At 39.9% G+C, this 22,183-nt stretch overlaps 1 long non-coding RNA gene across 1 annotated transcript; it reads left to right on the forward strand.

The window, feature by feature from the left end:
• Positions 1-2,908: 2,908 nt before the first annotated feature.
• On the forward strand, positions 2,909-20,554 carry LOC108167012 (uncharacterized). Its single transcript, XR_001777405.1, has 3 exons — positions 2,909-4,736; positions 5,135-6,025; positions 19,920-20,554. It is a non-coding gene; the product is annotated as an uncharacterized LOC108167012 (long non-coding RNA).
• The last annotated feature ends 1,629 nt before the right edge of the window (positions 20,555-22,183 follow it).

The raw sequence follows: 22,183 nt of genomic DNA on the forward strand, positions 1-22,183 counted from the left end.
GTTGAGGACAGAAAGAAAGTAAGAAAAGTGTAAGCACTTTATAACCTCTGTGAATGCACACAGACTGAAAACTATAATCTCTTTCATAACTCACTTGTACGGCATTTATGTTCCCCAATAACATATAACATCATTATTTTTGTTGTTTTGAAAACAGTGTAAAGGCTTAAAGCTTTGTTTAATTTTACCCACATTATATTTATACAGATACAATTTCCTTATTTGTTTTTGAAAAACATTTGTCCTATTAAATCTTTCTTCTGTTTTACTTTTTCATCATAATCTATTTCAGATCATCAAACAAATTTTCAAAACTGGACAAAAATAACAGATTTTTTTTTTAAATCTATAATTTATTGAGGGAAATTAAACTGAATAACAAAAGTTATATGAGCAAAACAGTTCATGCTATAAATGTCACAACAGATGCAAATGGTGCTATGCAAATATAAAAACTATACCTTGGTTTTTGATGGTGTATGTTCTGTTGTTATGCACCTGTTCAATTATTTACTAGTATTGCTGGTACTTAACTCAATATACTCAAGCCATACATTGTTTGTTTGTGGATCAAGAGGGAAAAGATTTTTGTTTCGCCCATTTTCCATTAGTTCATGTTTGTCACCACTAGAGGGCAGACTCGTGTCTGTTCTGAATTAGCCGTTCCTGATTCTGTAGCATAAAAACCACATTGGAAGCATCAGGACCATTAGAAGCTGTTTTTGTATCCGAGAACCTCTTGTCCTCAACCTTTATGTTATCTATTCTCAACAGCAGGATGATGGTTGTTGGATGTCATTAGGTAAATGTTATGGTGATGCCACTTGCCTGGGATCACATGCCAGAGTTGTATCATCCAGCACACTTGAAGGCACTTTTCTTTTTATGGAGGGCTCCAACTCTCCACTCTGCCTCGTCTCTCACTCCAGCCTCACACGTGACTCTCTGGCACCTTTAGGTTGCCGCGTTGTGCGAGAACTTAGGGAAAGTGTGTTAGATCTGTGCAGAGATGTCTTATCACCCCTGGCTCGACTGGATCAAACTCACTGGCCCAGATGCCAACTCAAGAGTGAATTATCGCTGAGAGGGTGCCTGAGAGAGATGGAAATAGACAGAGAGGAAAGAGGGGGGAGGTGAGAGGTAGAAATGTGTTTTATAGAGTGGGTGCCCTTTTTGTATTGATTAGCATTGTTTTGGCTACAGATGGAAATTAAATTGCTTTCTCTCTCCTTTGTTTCCCTCCTGACTTGCTTCTTTTTTTTACTCTTTTCACTTGTTGACCTCCTTCCCACTCATTTTTCTCCTGAGCTGAACCTGTGTAGGCAATCTTCATCACTAGCTGTAAGACTGATTGCTTTACTCTCTCCTCAATCAATTACTTTTTTTTTCGAAAAGTCACAGGTAAGTTTTGCTCATTAGATTTTCTATTCATTAACTAATCCTGACGCAGCCCTCCAGATCTCACCTATGCCTCTGCAAAGTTCTTCTTAAAACAATTGATTTCCCCCCCCCCCAAACTCTTTATCTGCTCAAATGCTGGTCTAATATTCTTCTATGATAATAGGAACCCAGACAGAGATGCGTAATCCACAAACGTGCAATCTTTCCAGTCTCATGCGTCTCACAGGTGTCATGATTTTGCAGATAAGTATTGGAAATGAGACCACTTGACCTCGAAACGTGATAGCGCTTTTGCAGTAGCGGCTCCTTTTCTGAACGCGTCTGGCTGTATCAATGGAGCCCACACGCATGCACCGCATGCAGCCCGCTTCGCCTTTAAAAACATATTGATTTCTCTCTTTCACGGGGAGCTTAACGCGATCGATTGCAGGGGCCCTTTCAAGATCAGCGCCAGTATAAGCATCTCTTCCCCTAACGCACATGCTGCCTTTTCCCCTCAGGTAATGATTGTCCTTGGTCTGGGGGAATAGTTTGTCTGCATTTAGAAGAAGTGTTTCTCTTTTCATCCAATCTATCTCCCTCCTCCTTGTGTTGCCAACGCTGTGGTTAGGTATGGAACTTGAATTTATTTCCTGAACAAAAAAACCCAAAAAACGAATCAAATGCAGAGCACACCTTCTTTGACCTTTTATTATTAAACAGATTTAGCACCTCCTTTTTCCACCTGTTAGTGGTTCCACATCTTTGTGCATCTGCATACCAGCACAACCAAACGTGTACTCCACATTCTCTAAGGTTTTTATGCAGACTTTTCCCACTTTAGATGAAATAAGATGCTTCTTGTAGTGACCTGCCAGTTTTTGACGTCAGTCTGAGTAAAGTATGACCCACACTTCATTTTCGTCTGAGTTGCTTGACAGCTTTCATGTCTGCTTGTTTCAAGTGGCCAAACAACATCTAAATGAGATCAAGATCTGGACTTTGACTAAATCTAGGACTTTATATCTAATGATTCTCAGCAAGCCCCTGTTGGATTTATTGGCATGTTTTGGGTTATTGTCAGGCTGCAGGTTCTCGTTCTTTTTTTTTTTCATTCAGATTTTCAAGCTTTCTTCAGGAACGGTAGATTCATAGCAGATTCTGTGATGGCACACGGCCAGCGAATCTTCTCCAAACCACGACACTTCCAGCCCTGAGCTTCACAGTTGGTATGCGGTTGTGTTCTTGAATTACTATTTCCACATTTATTCAAAACATGACCTCTCTTAGCGTCCAAATAATTAAATTTTACTAATTTGTTTAGAAAAAAAAAACCCATTCCAGAAGTCCTGGTCTCTCTATCAAACATTAGTCTGATCTTCATGTTGATGATTGAGTGTAAAGATTTCTTTGCTCCTCTCATTGAAGTTGAACTTTTGCTTTGTCTTTCTGATTGTACAGACATAGTTTCATATCAACACTATGAAGAAAGAGCCTGTTGTAGTAAGTGTAGTGTTGTAGTCTTTGGGCTCATGAGGAGCTCTTGCAGCATCATGCAGTCTTCTGTAAGGGTGAACCTTTTCATCAGCTTTATCGCTTTCTGAAATATTCCACATGTGGAGCATAGAGGATTTCTAAAACATTTGTCAAATCTACACTAAGCTATTCTAACATTTCATAAGTTACTGCAAATAAATGCTGGACTGTTTGTGCTTTGAAGAATGACCCCACACTTGATCACTGAGAAGCAACAGCTTGGTTTATTTGTTTCCAACTAAGTTGTCCGGGACCAAAGAATAAAAGTTGATTTATGCCAAAGGCAAGTGAAGTAGTTCTCATTTTCAATGTGTAAAACTTTTTAAATCATCTTCACTGTGACTAAAAGTTGAATTGTTCTGTAAATCTTGTGGATGATGTCATTCCTTCCCTTTTTCTCTATAAATACTGTAAAACTTGGCAACAGCTCCGTTTTTCTCAGCTTTTCTCAACAAGAGTGGAAGCAGCAATACTGTCATTTCCTGCATTTTGATCGCCTTTATTTTAGTTCCTTTATTTTATTCCCTTGACTACGGTCTAAACACAACATCCACTTCTGCTGCAACAATCATTAAAGTATGTTATGATTAACCTTCACAATAAATAAAAAACTATCTAAATTGATAATTGAAAAATGTTTGAAGAGAATAAAGCGATTGTCCTCAGTTTTCTTGCTGAATGAGTTTGTGTTCTTGGTGTCAATGGGGAAAAAAAGTAACTTTCTTGAATCATTTATATGTCCTCCCTGCTCTTTGGAAACTCAGGTATGAACGTGAAACTCTCACTAAAGAGTTTCAAATATTTGTGGTATGAACAGGCTTGAACATTATTAACTCAAATATTTTATATGTATGTAACAGATTTTCTCCCCAGTGCATTCCAAATTAGACAATATCTTGCAAAGTATTCATATTCTTTTAACCGTTTCACATTTTGCTAGATTGCAACTGAAAAACTTCTATGTATTTTAATGGGATTTTGTGTGATAGTCGAACATAAAGCCGAGTGCAGTTGTGAGGTCAAATGGAAAACGATGAATAGTTGCCAATCATTCTACTATAGAGCTGAAAGTATGTCATCATGCCAGAAGGTGAAGCCAGTTTTAAATCTAACGGGTTTGTTCTGTATTCAGCTCTTCCCATCGTCCCATGGACTCAGCGTAGGTAGGCCGCCATGTTTGAACTCTGAATAACTGTATTGATAGTAGAGTAGAAGTGTTTTAACTGGATCTTAATAAAGGTTTAAAATTAAAGGGGTCTGAAAGTAAACAAACACCACAGTTTTAGATTTATTTGTAGAAAATATTTAAAACTTATAATTTTCCTCCACTTCAGTTATGCTCTGATTTGTCTTGATCTTTCACATAATATCCCAAGAAAACCAGGAGACGTACGTGGTTCTAAGGTGACGCAATGTAAAACTGTTCAAGGGGTGTAAATACTTTGGCAAATGTGTAATCCCCTACTGCCTTAACTAAAGTAAATATGCTTTAAATCTCATTTATAATTTCAGTCTCAGCTGAGTATGCCTTGGTTTTGACCATGATTAAGACCTAAGTGTGCAGAGCTATTAATGATTTAATTCAGATGTTTGAGTTTTACAATGATTTAAATTCACATTATTTATCTTGAATCTTGATCCCCAAAGTCAAGTGCTGCATGTGAAACTCCTTGCAACGTGCAGAACAATTAAATCTCTGCCGTGACGAGTGGTGCGTTCTCCTGTGCCCCCACTGGCCTGCTATCGACTCGCAGCTCTCTCTCACACCCCCGCTTCCCCCCTTCCCGCGTCCTGCTGTCTCAACAATTAAATCAGTCAAGGTAAGTAGACTTTCCATTCCTCTACAATAAAAAAAAAGGCAATCGCATTTTTTTTTCTTTGCAAGCAACCTTTTGCAGATTTGTGAGGTTGTGCTGATCTTAAACTTGCACCCTTCTGACTTCATGCGTTCATGATGTCATCCTGTAAGTTCATATTTCAAAGGCAGTCTGTTTTAGAGTAGTTCTGCTGCAAACTTGGTGACATCCACCGGCATCCACCGTGAAAAAAAAAACAGATTTTCGCTCTGTTTTGGTCATAGTTTTTCTGTTGTACAACATATGTATTTCTAAAGTTGATCCTCCAGAGCCGTGAATAACCAAACCTTTCCCCCTCCCCCATCTGTATTTCTCTTTCTGCCCCTTTTTGCCCCTCTGTCCTGTTCTGTCTCTCCTGCAAGCTGACTCTCTTTCCTGTGTGCTGGGGGCCAGCAGAGGGGAAGTACACAAGGAAAGAAAAGCACTGCCTGAGTTCAAGTGCACACGCTTTAAAGACACAGCTGGCTTCAGCAAACCGGACCGATCGACGAGGGAAAATCAGCCGTGGAAGAGCAGAATAATAACCCTACTGACAATGTGGTGGTGTACGTGGAGGCGGTATGGGAATTGTCTTATAAAGAGAGGAGATATTTGAAAAAAAGAAAAAAGAAAAAGAAAATCCCAACAGGAAAACTGAGGAAAAATGTCTCCTCCCCCTTTTTTTTTTTTTCTCCATATATACTCCCTCCCACCTTGGGCTCCCTCCCTCGCTCTCTCCTTCGTTTCTATCCTGCATACATATGCACACTCCCACAAACACGATGACTGATGTCTTTCCCTTCTCCGACCCGCTCTGATTTTCTCAGCAGCCCTTTCTGCAGCTCCAAGACTTTCCATTTGTTCTCGGATGAAGCATCCGGTGGAACTGGTTGTGCAGAGCTCTGGCACATGCTGTCCCAGATACACACTCAGCAGCAGCAGTGGATCAGCGTGCCTCTCACTTTACCGCCTGTGACTTTATCCGCTGCCTTTCCCCTCCAGCGCTCCTCCTCGCAGGACCGACTTCCTTTGTCCATAAGGCATGTTTTCCTTTCAAAGTGCTGAATGCCAAGGGATGAAGAACAGACAAATGGTGCTTGGAGAGAAGATGGGGAGGCATCAGTGGATAAAATCTGACACTACTGGAGTGCCGTGGAGATGCCAGAGTGCAAAACGACTTAAAAAAAAACACACATACAAATGAGACTAAGAATGAGGGAACGGAGAGGAAGAATCAGATTGGAATCGGGAAAGAAGAAACTTTGGAAAAAAAGGTAAAAAAAAAAAGAATAAATTAACTAATAATTTATTGTGAGCTTTTTCTGCGTTTTCTGGTTTTTGCTGTGTGTGTTTTTGTGTTCTCGGCTCTGTTTGGTTTTGTCCTTTTCCTCCCTCCCGCCTTGCGACGTTTTCCCACCAGCCCCAGCTGTTATCTCTTAGCTGAAAAGGCATGTTTGCCTAAAGAAAACTTGTATGAAATAAGTTCAGTTCTAGCTGATGGCTTGGTGTTGGTGCTGGGGCCCAAACAGGAACGATGAAGGAGAAGGAAGAGTGAAATTTTGCCGCTCTGTTATTCTTTCCCTTGTAAATTGTTACTCCGCTATCTCGGTGTCCTGTGAGTGGTTTTGGACTTGGGTTACTTATTCTACTTTCTGCTGATATGAATCTGAAGAATGACACAAAGTATTCGAATCATTCGTCCGTCATCCTCCCCGCCTCGGAATCGACGTGGCCCACCCCTCTATTTCCCGTCTCTGTTTGTTTTCGGTCTCAGTATGCATTCCCCGTTATACGGCTAGAAACTAAACATCATCTCTGTTCTTCTAAACATCCACAAACACTGAAAGTAGCAGCCTGAGTCCCCCAACGCTTTGCGCCCGAGCCTACACATGACATGATGAAGCGTGTTTGCAAACCTCCCTCCATTGTTTCATAGGGACAGACGTTTTTGAGGAAACCTTCTCATCTTCGTTGATGCTCCTCATAAGATTGCCCATCTTCATCTACAAATGTGACAAGTTCTCGCTCTATATTCGAACTCGAATTATTACTGCTCTGCCATCTACCGCCATTTGGCAAAGAGCAAGTGTGGGGTGTGTTCTGATCAGTGGATCAAAAATTATCAAGTAGCGTTAGCTTGATGATTTCAATAGACGGTGCTAACAAGATCAAACTCTAGCCGAAAATAATGAAATAAAGTAGACATTGTTACAACGATCTAACATTAAACTTTGGTATTTGTCTCTTTTTCAACTGTATGCATATTTTGTACTAAAATTATCTTAAAATGGAAAATAGAACTCAAGCAATGAGCTTTTATTTTGTTCATGTGAACTGACTGATTTAAACTAGAGATGCAACAATCTGTCTCACAAATTAACCCTTGAAGGGCTCTGATCAACGATCATATCATTTGTCATTTGTTTTTTCCCTTTTCAAGAAACGCATCAAAGCTAAGAACGTTCACCAGTTACAATCTGTGAACTTTTCAACTAACAGCTAAATTTGATGAGCTTTTATTATTACAAAAAGCCAAATAAAGATAAGTGGCAAATGTAGATCCATTATTTTCTGTTTGTTTTGAAACTACTATCTTAATTAAGGAGCAAGCAGCACATTTTCTGAGAACTATAAAAAATGGAATCAGTCAAAATCGGAATTGGTCGGTGAGTCCAGTGTGAAAACCTGAAATCGGTGGAGGCAGGGAAGGGTCCGATTTCTGCTGGGTAAAAGTTCATTACACACTCAATCAGCTCTCACTTTATTAACAATGAAAAATATGTTTCTGGACATGACATTTATGTGCTGGGTTTTCTCAAATTTTCACTTTTTGAACATGGGAAAGGTTTAATCAGACAAATTAAAACACCCGAGTTAGTGAGTGGAGTGGTGTCGGCCACAGATAAAAAATATATATGTGTAGATATATTTATACCATTTAAAAATGTCAAAGTTTCTTTAATGAAATGCCAGAGAACATGCTGGAGAAGTTTCTCCAGATTTAACACAGTATGGCCCTCCTGTACTTAATGCTGCTGGTCAGCTTCCTCCTCTAGTTTTTGATTCTATATATATTAAAAAATAAATGTAGCTTTTTGGTAACATTTTTTGTTTTACATATTGTGAACAGTCACAGTTTGTAAACTGAAGGAGTGTCACCCATTACTCTGATTAAGGTAGCGATTCTTTAAAACTACAGGTGGCAAGCTACAAGCAGTGCACATGTTAATCCAGATACCCAAGCAGCTAGCCTGACTAATTAACCAGATATCAGCTCGTTATGCCTCTGTGACTCTATAAATAGCAAAAAGTATAAGCACTTAGAAAACAAGAACAGAATCTCTATTTTTCATTCAAGTCTCAGCATGAAAACCACAATGACAATAAATGAAATAACAGAAGAAATGAAGTCATCGATATGACGGATTATTTTAGGGAACAATTGTTGCTCCTCTATTTTAAATTAAGATAATTCCTTCATCTTATAATTTTTGTTTTAAATTTCTCTCTCCATACCACGATGCTGGCAGGTTTGCCATGTTGTCTCGCCACGGCAGTGCAAGGTGGCAGGACCTCTGCAGGGATAAAATGTGGTTCCTTTCTCATCCAGCTCTTTGTAAACTTTCATTCTGACCCCAAAACACCTGAGAGTTTACAGGTACATCTAGTTTTTTTTCTTCTAAATATCCTCTTTTATTTTCTTTTTCTATCTCTTTGCTCTCATTCCTTTGTAGGTCTTGACACATGTAAGCAAGTCATGAAGCTGCTTTGACATAAATATCTCGGTTCTGCTAGGTTTGTGAATCAAAAGTTAAATTTCTCCAAAACTACAACAGCAATGAATATGTCAGAGCTATTGAGAGCTGCTCAGAAAGCTTTGATCATGTGATAACACTTGAATTGTAAAAGCTTTTCAGACCTTCAGCTCATCTCAACAGGACTGCTTTCACGCAACAACGCTATACACTCTGGCAGAAATAATGGATTGCCTCGGATCATTTTAGTAAAAAATAAAAAATAAAGAATCCATTGGGTACGTTAAACCTTTTCAACTCCACGCTGCCACTCACTGCTCCCCAGCACATCTAAACATCAGAGTGGACAGAAAGGCATCTATTTGCTTCACTTTCGAAAACACAACTCGCCCTTCGCTATCAATTATGCAGCTCGGGTGTGAAAGGGACGGGAACAGGGCCACACGCAGCAGGCTCCGAGGTCCGGCACGGAGAGAAAGCGCCGCACAATGTGACCGCTGTAGATGTACGCAGCCGCTCTCTCACGGCCTGAGCGAGAGCCGTTCCCTCTGGACTCGGTGTTCCAGTTGCATCAGTGTTTGTCTGCCTTCTCTAGGACACGGGGGCTGAAATGGGGCTGGAGCAGAAAGCTCCATCTGGATACCCAAAGGGCTTCTCTACATTATTAGAACAGCACTAATACTCTTTGTCTCTGTCGTGCTGAGGTCCACTACCAGTTTAAATCTCGTACGTTGTGTTTGGTTCTGATGCAGGAGGTTTATTTGTATTTCTAATTTGCATGTAATTGCACTCATCTGGCAGTTGCAAACAAGTTGCTGCTAACCGTAGTTATTTTGTAAAATGGGAGGAGAGAATTTAGATTTGATAAGCTGGCTATCCAAAGCACACCTGGAAGTCCACACTGCTCAAAAAGAACAAAATTAAAGGTTTTGGAATGGCTTAGTCAAAGTCTTGACTTAAATCTGAATCAGATTCTGTGGTTTAACCTTACACAGAAAAACCATGTTGTGGTTGAATTAAAAATAATTATGAAAATAAGAGCGGGTCAAAATTCCTTCTGAATGACGTGAATGCCAATGTTTGCAAATGCTTGATTGCAGTCGTTGCTGCCAAGGTTGCGCAGCCGGTTATTAGGTTTAGGAGCCAATTACTTTTCACGGGATTGTTGTCTGAGATTAAAGGCAACAATGCTTTGATCTCAGACAACAATTAAGTGTATTAAATGCTGCCTGAGGCTCTTAAGTGTGCCGAAAAAAAAGCAAAACTAAAAGAAATCAGTAAGAAAATGGAAAATTATTCATTCTCTCTGATTCTAAATTAATATCCTATTGATTATTTCAGTTATAACAATGTAATCTCTCGAATTTATTTGTCTTGTTTTCTATACTTGCTCACAGAATAACCCACAAACTTCAGTGTTTTTCTGCTGTTTCTTACTGAGAAGTGAGGGCCGCCGGTAAACCTGCACTCTGCCGTTTCATAGACATGTCGCCCGTTGCTTGCCAGCTGCTGTTTTAAAACCCGCATTAGTTTAAAAACAGGAACAGGGTGGCACTACTTTTCCACAATTGACTGTCTGTATGCTTTACAACTGGAAATATTCCCTCCCTGCCGTATTTGTCAGTCTTATAATTGAGAGAAAAGTGCAGCAGACTGAAGCATTATGCAACAGGTGTGGGAGGGGCAGCGCCGTGTCCTGTGTTCCCTACAGCCGCACAAAACTCTGACCACTTCTGAACTTTACCCGGCACCTGGTAAGGAACTTAGGCAGTGTTAGTGATACGAAGGAAAGGTTGAACATTTAAAATGTATTTTATAAAACCTGCATTTACTTTTATTCCCCACCGATGCTTAATGTGATCCTCCAGCGTACAACACAGACACCGTTTTAAATTTTCACCTTCAAAACCACTTCTTAAAGCCCAAGTTAGTCTGGACTGGCTCTGTCACGCTGACTATTATATACTATAGTATATAAACTGTATAATACCTGACATATCCCCTTACTTTGTGCTTGTTTTTGTTAGTTTTCCCATTCTAGTACAGTTTCACTGTAACTGAGTAAATCACTTTGTTTCAATTTTTTCATAACTGTTAATGTCTTAATCTCTAATTTTTTATAAGCTAGAGCAAAAGGCCTCAGCCATTATATTAAAGAAGATCATTTCAAGCTGCAATAAAATAAAGACCAAACTACATGGCTGCAAGGGACATTAATCAGCTAACACGTAATTGCAATATGTGAATGCCGAGTGTTCGGTGGTGGTGGAAAAAAAAATAATTTCCCTTCCTTAGTGAGCATTTCAAAAAGGCCTGACAAATAGAAATATTCCTCTCAGCAAGCATTTTTGATTTTTAGATCCTACAATTCAGCTTGACCCAAGAAAACATGAGGAACCTGAGAAAAGGGTGTGTGCCGTTTCAGTGAAAGAGCAAGTCAGAAAATATTTCCTGGTCTTATTTAGACAAATCAGAAATGTTTCGCGAATTATAACTTGTTGATTTTGGTGCCAAAGAAAGAAACCAAAACGGAGAAATTAGCCGATGCAAAAGCAACAATGAGGTAAAGCAGAATTTGTCCCGTATTGGTGCAGAAATGCAACTGCACAAATATAAGTGAGTTAAATTTGAGGATTTCTGTTCTCCACTGACGTGGAGCAGCAAAAACGGGACAAAATGCAAGTTTTGTTTACTTGTATAACAAAAAAAAAATATCATTTTTGAGAAGGGGCTCTAAGAAATCTTCACAGTAAAATGAAAGACAGAAATGTCCATCTTGAGCTAATGGAAGGTCATAGGTCATTCAGAAAACTCACTATGTTAAAGATCTGCCTACACCATGCTTGTACACAAAATGAATAATGAAGGTTTGTTCTAGTTAACTTGACCTTATTGCATATTTCTTATACACTGCGAACACATAACCAGCTCTTTATTTCAAAAGTTTGACGTGGGGAGTCTCTTGAGAGATGTGCAGATTTGTTATATAATTTCCTCCTGCTTCATTTGGAAATTACTTGATATTTATGGCCAGTTGTTCTACATCTAGTTTGATATGATAGAAATGCAGCTGCAGCTTGAACTACCATCTCCAAAATCATAACATATCAAACCTTTAAGCAGCAGAAGGCGACATCCCGTCTTGTCACGGGTTCACCAACATTGGATCGTGACATTGCACAAAACCTTTTTCTGGTCTGATGCATCTCGATTTGAGCTGGAGCATTCAGGGGATAATGCACCATGTCACAAAGCTCAAATCATCTTCAACTGGTTTTGCTAAACATGACCATAACTAAGTGCTCTCCAAAGCCTCTGGATCTCGGAGTAGGAGAGCACTTTTCAGGATGCATGTGGCAGGAGATTTGCGTCATGGATGTGCATCCAAAAAAATGTGCAGCACATGCAAGATGCTGACAAGAGTCTGTAAGAAATGCTTCCAACATCAAGTTAAAAAGAGGTTCAACCCAATACTGGCAAGGTTCACCTAATAAAGTGGCCATTGAGTGCAGATGCAAGACAATCATTCACAATAACACACCTATTGTACAACAAAATCCCACAGATTGCCCTTCTGTGGGTGCGAGTTAATGTTTTCCACAACACCAAACAGCGCTGAAATTATTTCCAGTAGGCGAGTCGATATCAATGAATAGCTTCCCGGTGGATTCGCCAGGTGGCCGCCTCGTGTGCTCAGGAGTAGGCAGAGGCGGCAAGGTGGGGGTTAATATTTGCAGGCTGCAGGAATGTGTTTGGAGTCAGCAGCGAGAATTCCTCAGTTTTGCATTAGTAGGTCACAGTGCTGCCTCTTAGCTCTCCCATATCAATCCCCTCCTGCCTGTCTCCTCTTTCTCTCTGCGCAGCTCTCATCTTTATTGCCACGTTCTTTCCCATCTCATTCTCTATGCACATCTTTTTCTCTTTCTGTGCTCTCTCTGCCTCAACTTTTGATCCTCACCATTTCCCCACTCCTCTCCAGCGCCTTAGATGTGTCAGAGACATCCTTAGAGCCCCAGGAGTTGGGGGTTGGGGGGAGGGGGCGGTTTGGGGGAGAGAAAAAGAGAGAGAGAGATAGAGAAAATGTCTGAGGGTACTAATGTTAGTGCAGGGTCCTCATTTATGATTTATGGGGCAGGTTTCTGACATGCAGCCCTTGTTGATGTTATCAGGTTTCGTCGTTGATTGTTTTCATTTGTGTTTTGCTTTGCTTAAGTAAATTAGGTTTTTAAAATAAGTTTATGTAAAGACGTTAGAATTTCACAGCGAGCTGACTGAAACGACTCATTGACTAGTCTGTATTATAGATTTGTTGCAGAAACCTAATTTTCCTTAAATGAATTTACTCCCATTTATGTGTGTCTCTTGCTTTACGGATATTGACTGGACTAAAATATGTTTCTTGTCTCAAACTAAACAGCAGCATAAATTAATCCCCTTGAATATATACGTTTTAATTACTTTACATAAGGTTGGGTGATGTAGAATTTAATCCAGTGAGGATTTGGCAGCCCTGCATCATTCACAGGAAGAACGCGCTGCAAATGGCTTTATAGACAAACCCACTGTTATATGAGAGTAATAAACCAGAAATATGTTTAGTATGCTGATGCATTAGGTGCTTACATGTTGTTTCCATTTTATAAATGATGCCGAAGTTGATGAGTGCGGTATCAAAAATAGATGAAGGGTCAATGAAATATTAAAGAAGCCTTTTTTAGAACATCTCCTTTGGTTTGTAGTTGGATATGACTGAAAATGCTTCCTCATCTGACATAAAAATCTGACATCTCCCTCAGACCAGGTCCCACAGTAATTAAACCGTGTGCATCCATTTACCGCTGGTTAAATCTAGAAAATCATTTCAGAAAGGAGCATCGCATTGACAGTCTGACTAGGTGATGGTCGTTTGATGGTCTGGAACTGTTTTACTGCTTCGATTCTCAACACCCCCCCTCCCCAAAAAAAAACAAATTCTGGATTGGTCTAGTCACAGTCCAGAGTTAAATCTGATTGAGATGTTGCTGTATCACCTTAACCAGGTCATTTACGTATGAAATGCCTCCAGTGCAGCTGAATTAAAACGACTCTGCAAAGAAGAAGATGTCAAAATGTGTTCTTCAGACTTATTGCCAGTTTTGACTGCTAAGAGTAGAGCAGCCTGTTATGTTTGCACAGCTTTTTTTCCTCGTAGATGACACGATCTGAAAACTATTTCTTGCTTTGGTCATCACGGACTGATACACAATGTATAATCTGAAGACAAAAAAGCAAGATCTGAAAAATGTGAAAGGGGGCAGATACTTCTTCAAGGGCCGACACAGCTAGCCTCGACAAAATGTACGAATGCTACTCGTCACATTGAGCCTTCTCGTTTTTATGTCACTGCTGATAAAACTCCAACTCTGTTGTTATAATTTGAAAAACATCAATGCCACAGAATGCTGAATGTTTTTTCAAGAAACTGAGAATCTCCACTTTTTTTTCTTTTTACAACGGAAAAAGGGTTTTAAAAATCACAGCTGTCCTAATGCCAAACACACATTAAAGCACTCTTTTGTGTTTTCTTTGCAATAAGAACAAACTGTTGATGAAGCCCTGATTTTGAGCTGCTGGAAATTGTTCTTTATTTTTGTGTTGGTAAAGGATTGTAGCCTTGGTGTTGTCAGTCGCCTGCAGGACAAAATACTTCTGGTTTGTCACTCAGTTTTTTTTTTTTTTTTTTTTATTGGGTGCCAAACATGTTGCCATGAAAACAATTTAAAAGTGGTGGCATCATCTTTGAAATGCTTGAATAAATGTCGTCAGCCAGCAAGCGTTACTTCACTCAGTCAAGACAGACAATAGGTGTTGCTTTCATTTTTTACTTTAAAATACGAGTCTCTAATACGAATCTGGGTTTTTACAAGGTCTTAAAAAAGTCTTAAAATTGATCAAGTAAACTTGAGGCCTTATAAGCTTTTAAATATGCCTAGATTTTTAATACTAACACTAACACTTAATTCATTGCTTCTTTCCTTTTTTTAACTTTCAATTAAATGTATTTGTTTTGTGCGATATTTGCTTATTCTGTATGTGTTGCTGTGGAGGAATTTGTGTACAAAATTAGTCCATGATGCAATAAGGCAGAGCCTAACCAAATCATGTCAAAAGAAAGATTCAATTAAAAAAAACAAAAAAACACTGCAGTGCTTCTGAAAATGGCATTCTGGATGTCTAAGCAATTAAAATCAAAAGTTGCTCTTCTATTATCTTCTAAAAGTGTTTTTGGTCAAGGGAAGACAAAGATTTTATGCTCCTTTGCTTGAAATCAGGGAATTAAATCCAGTAGTTGGCTGAAACCTGTCGTCAGCAGCCTAGTGTTTGCTGCAGTTTTAGAAATCAGCTGAACTCGTGGTGACATGACCAAATAAAAAAACATTAGTTTAAGTCGACAGGTGTCGTTACCGTTACGTAAAACAAGGAATAAGTAAGCTACATACATTTTTTATTTTCTTAAGTCAATCAAGTTCCTTTTCCCCAATTTCCTCAAATTTTAATGGGAACTGAAAATCTTTCAAAACGACTAAACTTAGCATACTGACAATTCTGAAATGTGTAGAAAACACTCGCCTCATTTCTCCTAGTAACTAATGTTCATTTTGATTAATAACAGAAAAGATAAAGCCTAAAAAGTCGGCAAATATAGCTTAATAAATTTGACATTTATCAAGATTGGGTTTTTTTTTCTTGTGTGGCTTTTTTAAAGCAAAGATCAAATATTTTTTTAATCACTGTGCCAATAAAAAGAACACCTCTAGTTCACTTGAAATAACTCTTTCACTATTCAATTAAGCAAAGAGGCAAAAATATGTAAGTCAGATTTATGCACTTTAAGCGTATTAATTTAGTGACAGTGGTTTGAAGTGTCACTACGTCTCCTCTGGTAACATATTGATGGCATTCACAAGGCTCTCCATTACACTTTGCAGTGATAGACATGCTCTGCGATGGTGTTGGAGGTGTCAGCGATGCCTGCATCACACATCGTCTCCCTCGAGCGTGCCAGTTCTCTGGTGCCAGACAGAGAGAGCAGGAGGAGCAGGAAGAGGAGGAGGAAGGGAGAGTGTGGTGTGAAGAAAGCAAAGGGAAAATAAAGATGAAAGCATAAAGAAATAAAGTTGTTCAAGAACTGGAGACAAAGTGGGTTTGAAGTGAGACAAAAAGCATCGAGAAACGAGGGAAAGGGTTTCATGTCGGACAATAAAGGAGGTGAATGGTTTGTTTTTGCATCTAATGTCAGTCAGATGCGCCAGTATTATTGTTATGGTATTATAGACTTGGCAAAAACACCACGATTTCACAGTATTCAATTCAGTTTATTTATGTAGCTGCATTTCACACAACACATGTCATCTCAAGGCACTTTACCAAAATGTCAATTGAATTTAGTTTTATATGATCCAAATTGATCACATAAAACCAAACAATGCCGCCAATGTTGGTGTGTTAATGGGTCATTTTAACAGAAATTGTCTAAATATTATTTAAAACAACAAAAAAAGCTACATTATCTACAACTTGTGAAGGGACTTTATTCTTTAATTGTAATGATAGTAATGCATTTTATACATAGTGGTTTCTAAGTACTCTTAATAAATCAAACAATGCAACATAGCAAATAAAAACAAACAAAAAGACCATCCACTTAAAAACCTGCACTAAATTTACTGCTTTTAAATATTCAATTTGTTCGATGTTATATATTGTCACTATGGCAATTTTACACTTAAACTGAATTTAAACTCATCTAACTACTTGTGGAAATTAGTGGTTAATTTTTAAAAATATTTTTATTTGACAATACCTACTTTCTAAGTCATTTAAAACTTATTTTAGACAGATTAACTATGGGCATACTCGATAACAGTAATGTTTCTTTATCCATTTTAAACAAGGACGTTTATACACTTTTGGAGATAATGTGAAGTCAAATAATTTTTTCGTCCAGGTTGATACTTGTACCAACCCAAACCTGGTTATTGAGTCATTTATGCTTTATCATTTTTGATAAATTAAGCTTCAGAGCTGCAGCTTTAAACCTCTGTTACCTTGATAAGAGTGATGGGAGGTGCTCCTTTAGTTTCCATGCCAACACTGTCATAGTTTTATGCAGCTGGAAATACTTCAAAGCAATCAATTCGTTTTTCTTGTCAACAGATATGCATAGTCGCCTTTTTTTTTCCTTTTTTTCTTTTGTACTGTGCAGTGGGCTTGTCCTGATAAATTTTACTGGACGATAAATTGCCCCAGAAGTTATCGCAATAAGCGATAATATTGTAGATTAGAGACAATTTCCAAGCAATGTAATGGTGAGGGCATAATAATAATAATAATAATGCAACAACACGATATCAAAGACTAATAAACTTTAAAATTTAAGGAACATTTAACACTGGAACTAGAAGACATTTTAAAATACCCAATCATGCAAATGAATAAATCATGCAAATGAAAATCTTTTTAATTTATCATGCAATTAATTGATTTACTGTTTATTTGATGGGCCTACTGTGCAGTAACAGGTGGAGGAGGGGCACCACTCGGTGCTCCATAAGCCAGAGAAAACGCCTTTAACTTTTGCATTTTCTCTCATCAAATGGACTTGGACTTTACCTTCGCACGGCTCGGAAAAACATTTAACATCCTTGTCCTGCTTCTGAGAATCACTTCAGCAGCTTTCTCTGATCGAATGCAATGTCAAAGCAACTTTAACAAGTCAGGGATGAACAGGTCCATAGTGGAAGGGAAACCTGCTGTCTCCGGCTGCTCTCTGGTCAGCGTGGGTCAGCAGGGTCACATTTGTAAGATGAAAGGAGCGGCTCCGGTTGGCTGCTTCCAAAGGGGGGAAGGAGAGGTCAGGAAGTGGCCCCAGCACAAACACCAGACTCATTGTTCAAGTTCAAGGTAACACTGAAAAGGGTTTTCATTCACTTAGCTCAGCCTGTGACGGGTCTGTTTTTTTTTTTTTTTTTAAAGGGGCTCATAATTGGAGGAAAACATTGCCCTTGGCATCGTCTGACGCTGGTGTCATGCTGATATAATTGTAAACTAATTATGCCACTTTTATCTATTTAATTAGGGGTTTTGATGCTGACTTGAGGGGCTGGCTGGGGAAAGGGACAGCAGAAAAGTTTCTTAAAATGTAAAATGTGCTCAGATGTGACCTGAGCTCAGGTGCTCCTTCAGACAATGAACAAGGTCACAGCCAGAGGGTCAGATGTCGGCCCACCTCCTCTCCTCCATCCCTCTCTGTTGTGTCTGCTCACTCGTCAGCTCCTCATTAAGTCCTCACAGGGGAATTTCCTGTTCGCCTCCTTTGCTTCCCCGTTCCTGCTCAAAATGGAGCAGCGTATTAGCTCTTTTTACAAAGCATGAATAATTAAATCCTTCACAGTTACTGTGCTGACGATGGGAACTAACGGCTTAAAGGTTGTAACCACACGCCAGGAATGCAAACTCCCCTTAAAGCAGAACCGAAGCAGCTGAAATTGCCAAACCTTTGCAAAGTCGAGGCTTGTAATTGATGACTTTGTGCGTTCAGTAAAATACAGTACAACACACAAACGCACACACACACCCGCAGAGAAACACACTGGCAAATAATTCAGCGTCTGACTCACTCCCTTTAACAGAAAATCAATAACAATACAGGAATGATTAATCAGTCTCTCTGTGGCCCCTCCCTCGTTGCTCACCACCTTCCACTCTCTCTTCTCAACCCCTCTCGCCCTCTCTCAGGCTCGCTATCGATCTGAATGCATTTGCTTCCCATTTATCCGTTAGCATCCCTCCCCCCATCGCGTATGCGCTGCCACCGCATCGAGCGGCCACAAAGAACCTTTTTACTCAGGAGTGTCTTACAGGGGCTCAAACGGCACACACCGATGCGGCAGCGCGCGTCGACGCGGCGTGCACGCCCTCCTACACTCTTGCGGACTCTGCACTTGGCCGCATTGCACCGAGGGATTTGGCTTGATTATTCCGGGGCCACGTTGTAGTGCAAATTAGGAGGGGTCCATTTCACAGTGCAGGTGCATTACGTGTGTGTATTTGTGTTTGTATGTCACACACACACACACACACACCTACACACACGCACACACACACACACGCACACACACACACACACACACACACACACTAGCCTTAGGACAAAGCGGTGTTCTTAAAGGTTTAACTGACTAACTCCCCCCCCAACCAGATTTCCCCCAGCTCCCCTCTTGCCATTCTGGATGGTGGCACACAGGTTGCCATGACACCAGACTGTTTTGTCTGCCCTTTGACCTCTTTAAGGGGTTCTGTGGTAAATCAGGCATTACATGAGAGGGCCAAATACAAGAGTGGGGTGGGAGGGAGGAGGGCGGACCGCGTTTCCTCTGTAAAAATGAGGTCCAAAAGGTTCCTCTATACATCCGCTTTGTACCGAGCGAGAAGGTGGGGAGCCTCCATGAGGCTCGCAGCGAAACAAAGACACATGTGCACATGAAGGCACGGCAGCGCTCTGCAAGGGTAAATGAACTAAGCTGAAGCTCCCAGGAGGTGGGGAGTTATTATGCTCATTGTGCAGTTGGCCAGCTAAAGCTGTTTGGCTGCTTCTTTTGAAGTTATATTTATCAAGCCGGAGCAGGAGGCTTAGCACTCGGAGCTGGTGTGCGGCTTTGTCCACGCTGCAGAATGTCTGCGTGCGTGTGTGTGCGTGTGCATGTGTGTGTGTGTGTGCACAGAAATAGCTTTCAGATTTTGAGATTTGAACACCCTCAAATGTGGATCTAAATAGTTTTGACAGGAGCAAATTTAAGCTGCCGTTTTGCCTCCAGTAACGTTTTTCTCTGGCACCTTTAAGCAGTGAAACTTTGAAATGAAGCTGTCTGACAGACTCAGCATCGCTGACCCACTGCAGGTCATGTTGGGGTGACTTGGGTAATATCCAAATTACATCTATTATTAACAACACTTAAGGAGCAGCAAACAAAACAAATTGAGCATCAAATAATTATAATGTAACCCAGTAGCTTAAATGTCCCTTTTGCTCTATTAATTCTCCTTATTCATGGGTTATAATTTTTATTTTAATGTGCTTTTTTCTCTTTGTTTTACCTACTTTATGTATTCAATTAACCGTCTTCATGCCCTGTTCTGCACACTTTACTTAAGATAAATGTCAACTTTAAACATTTTTTCTAGTATTCAAATTATTTAAAAGACAGAGGTCTTTAAAATTCAGTTTGACAGAAAGATCAAGTAAAACAGACTTATTATGTGAGCCGCTCATGTAATTTATTCACTGCTGGTTAACTTTGACTCCTTGTTTTTGGCAGCTTTACTTCCTTTTAACGTTTATGCCTGATGTTTTTTTTTTGTGTGTGTTTTTCAGCTGGCTTCAGCTTCGGCTTTGCGAGGCGCAGGCCACGATGTAAGTGATCTCAAGGTAACATCTTTTCGGAGTATTTCTGTACCCTTATCTCCAATTTCACAGCATGAAATATGTTTTACACAATACACAAACAGACACCCACAGATTAGACGGCTGTATTAACGACAATGGCTCATGGGAATTTGGCCAGACTAACCCTCGAGGAAAATAATGAATTTAGGAAGAAAGAAAAATAAGATGGAAGGAAATAAGAGAGGCAGAAGCCAAAAGAAGAGAGAAACTTTGGTTGCAGTATGTGTAACTGTACGATTTGTCCAGATAATTTATGACAGTGCTGGATATTTTTTTATCTTTTGGGGGACTAAATATGCCCTCTGAATGTCCATAACATATTCAAGCTCTTGAACTGAGAATTTCTTTCACGACAAAAGATTTTGCCGAAGACGCTCGATAAATTGCACAGGTACAAAAAGCTTAAAAAGCAGGACATATTCTGTGTGACAAGTGCTGCTACTAAATTTTGTCTATGTTTAATAAAGGCAGTTAGATATTACTATACATTTTATTTGTTTGAAATGCCTGTGTGAATGAGTTTTATTATATTTAAGTTACAGTCTAATAACATCTCATGTCTATGTCCTGCTTTTATTGTGCTCTTTTTTTATCTTTTAATGTATGTGAAGTTTTTCTAGCACATAGTTTTGAGTGTTTTTAAAATGTTTATAAAACTTATAAAATGCATATTGTACTCACTATGGATTATTATTATTTTTTGTTTTTCCCTTGTGTACATATTTGCAAAGCAAAACAACTGCTGTTTGTCCCTGGCAGTGTGCTCCAGTAAAAAGCACAAAAACCTGACAGCACTGAATTGAGACGTTAAAAAACGCTCATGCAGTATTCATAGTCTCAGTTCTCCTTATATATTTAGTCGAAACTGACAGCTTGGTTGGCAGGGGTGCCTAAAATCTTATCCACAAACTAGCACAAGCTGCTAATTTTAGGCTGTGTTTACAGCAGATTGTGATATCTCTGAGGAGCTTTGGACCATGGATCTAAATATATATTTTGCTCTTGAATTAATTGGCCAGAAATGATTTCATCCAAGCATGTTTTGCAGTCGACGCAGTCGTGTGGGTATTAATCATTTAGTGAGCTGCTGTGATGCAGCTCATGAAATGTTGAGGCAAAGGGGATGATAATAATTCGTATCAACATACCAAAGTCAGTAGACCTACCAAGCTTCTTTTTTTTTTTTTTTTTTGTCCTGATTGCACCCCCTCCGCCCCGTCTTCAGTGCCACATCAGGCACATTCTTCCAGCTCGGCGTTTGATTGGAATCTCTGAAAGGGCGGCGTTACAAAAGGCCACTCACACACCAATCCCTGCCTGCGTAAACTGACAGCTGTGCCATGGCAACAGTTTGGCGAGTTGCCAGGCTCTCCAAGTTGCCAGGCGCGAGGTTCCCATGGCAACGTCCATTTTGCCATCTTGGTCGGCGAGGTTGGTGTCGGCCGAGGCGGATTACCGCAGGACAGAGAATTGCTTTCACCTGGGAGGAGGAAATGCATTCATATTTCAGCAGGCCGCGGCGGCGCTCCGAAACATTAAAAAACATTGCAACATTGATGTAACCCCCCACAGTCAGAGATGTTGCATGTATTATTCAAATTCGACGCAATAGCAGCGGTTACGTATTGATATTTAAATCTAAGAACTGATGCATAAAAACCCAGGCCTGACAGGACAAGAGTTTTCCATTTTCCCAGAGGTACACTGTGTTCAGTTTACAGTCTCTATGCCACGAAATCACAGATAGAAGAATAGTTCTCTGTTGTGTTTGCTGGCCAACCCCACTGAGCATTCTTTCAAAAGTGACACGGGAGTCTGCGATGCTGTAAAGTTGTGAGGATAGTGATGGAGCATGTGAGGAATTTTGAACTCGGAGTGACACCGCCCCGTTTAGGAAGCGCCCTTTGAATATTTTTCATATCAATCCTACGGTAGATTTTTCACGGCCCAGGCAGGCCTGCTTCAAGGCGCAGCTAGAGAAACACGGAGGGATAGCTGACATTGGCACAATTACACTGCATTTCTGGGTGAATTCACTGTGAAAACATTGCAGAGATGGGGAGTTCAGTAGAGAAGCTTGCAGGTATTAAAAAAGAAGATTGGCTCCCCGACTGACCGACCAACCGTCCATCTGCCGAAAAGAAGGCGGTGGGGGGGATTGCTGCAGGAGCGTGGTTGAAAGGGTAAGAGGC

The sequence above is a fragment of the Poecilia reticulata genome, linkage group LG16 (assembly GCF_000633615.1).
Source record: "Poecilia reticulata strain Guanapo linkage group LG16, Guppy_female_1.0+MT, whole genome shotgun sequence".
In the NCBI taxonomy this organism is placed as follows: Eukaryota; Metazoa; Chordata; class Actinopteri; order Cyprinodontiformes; family Poeciliidae; genus Poecilia; species Poecilia reticulata.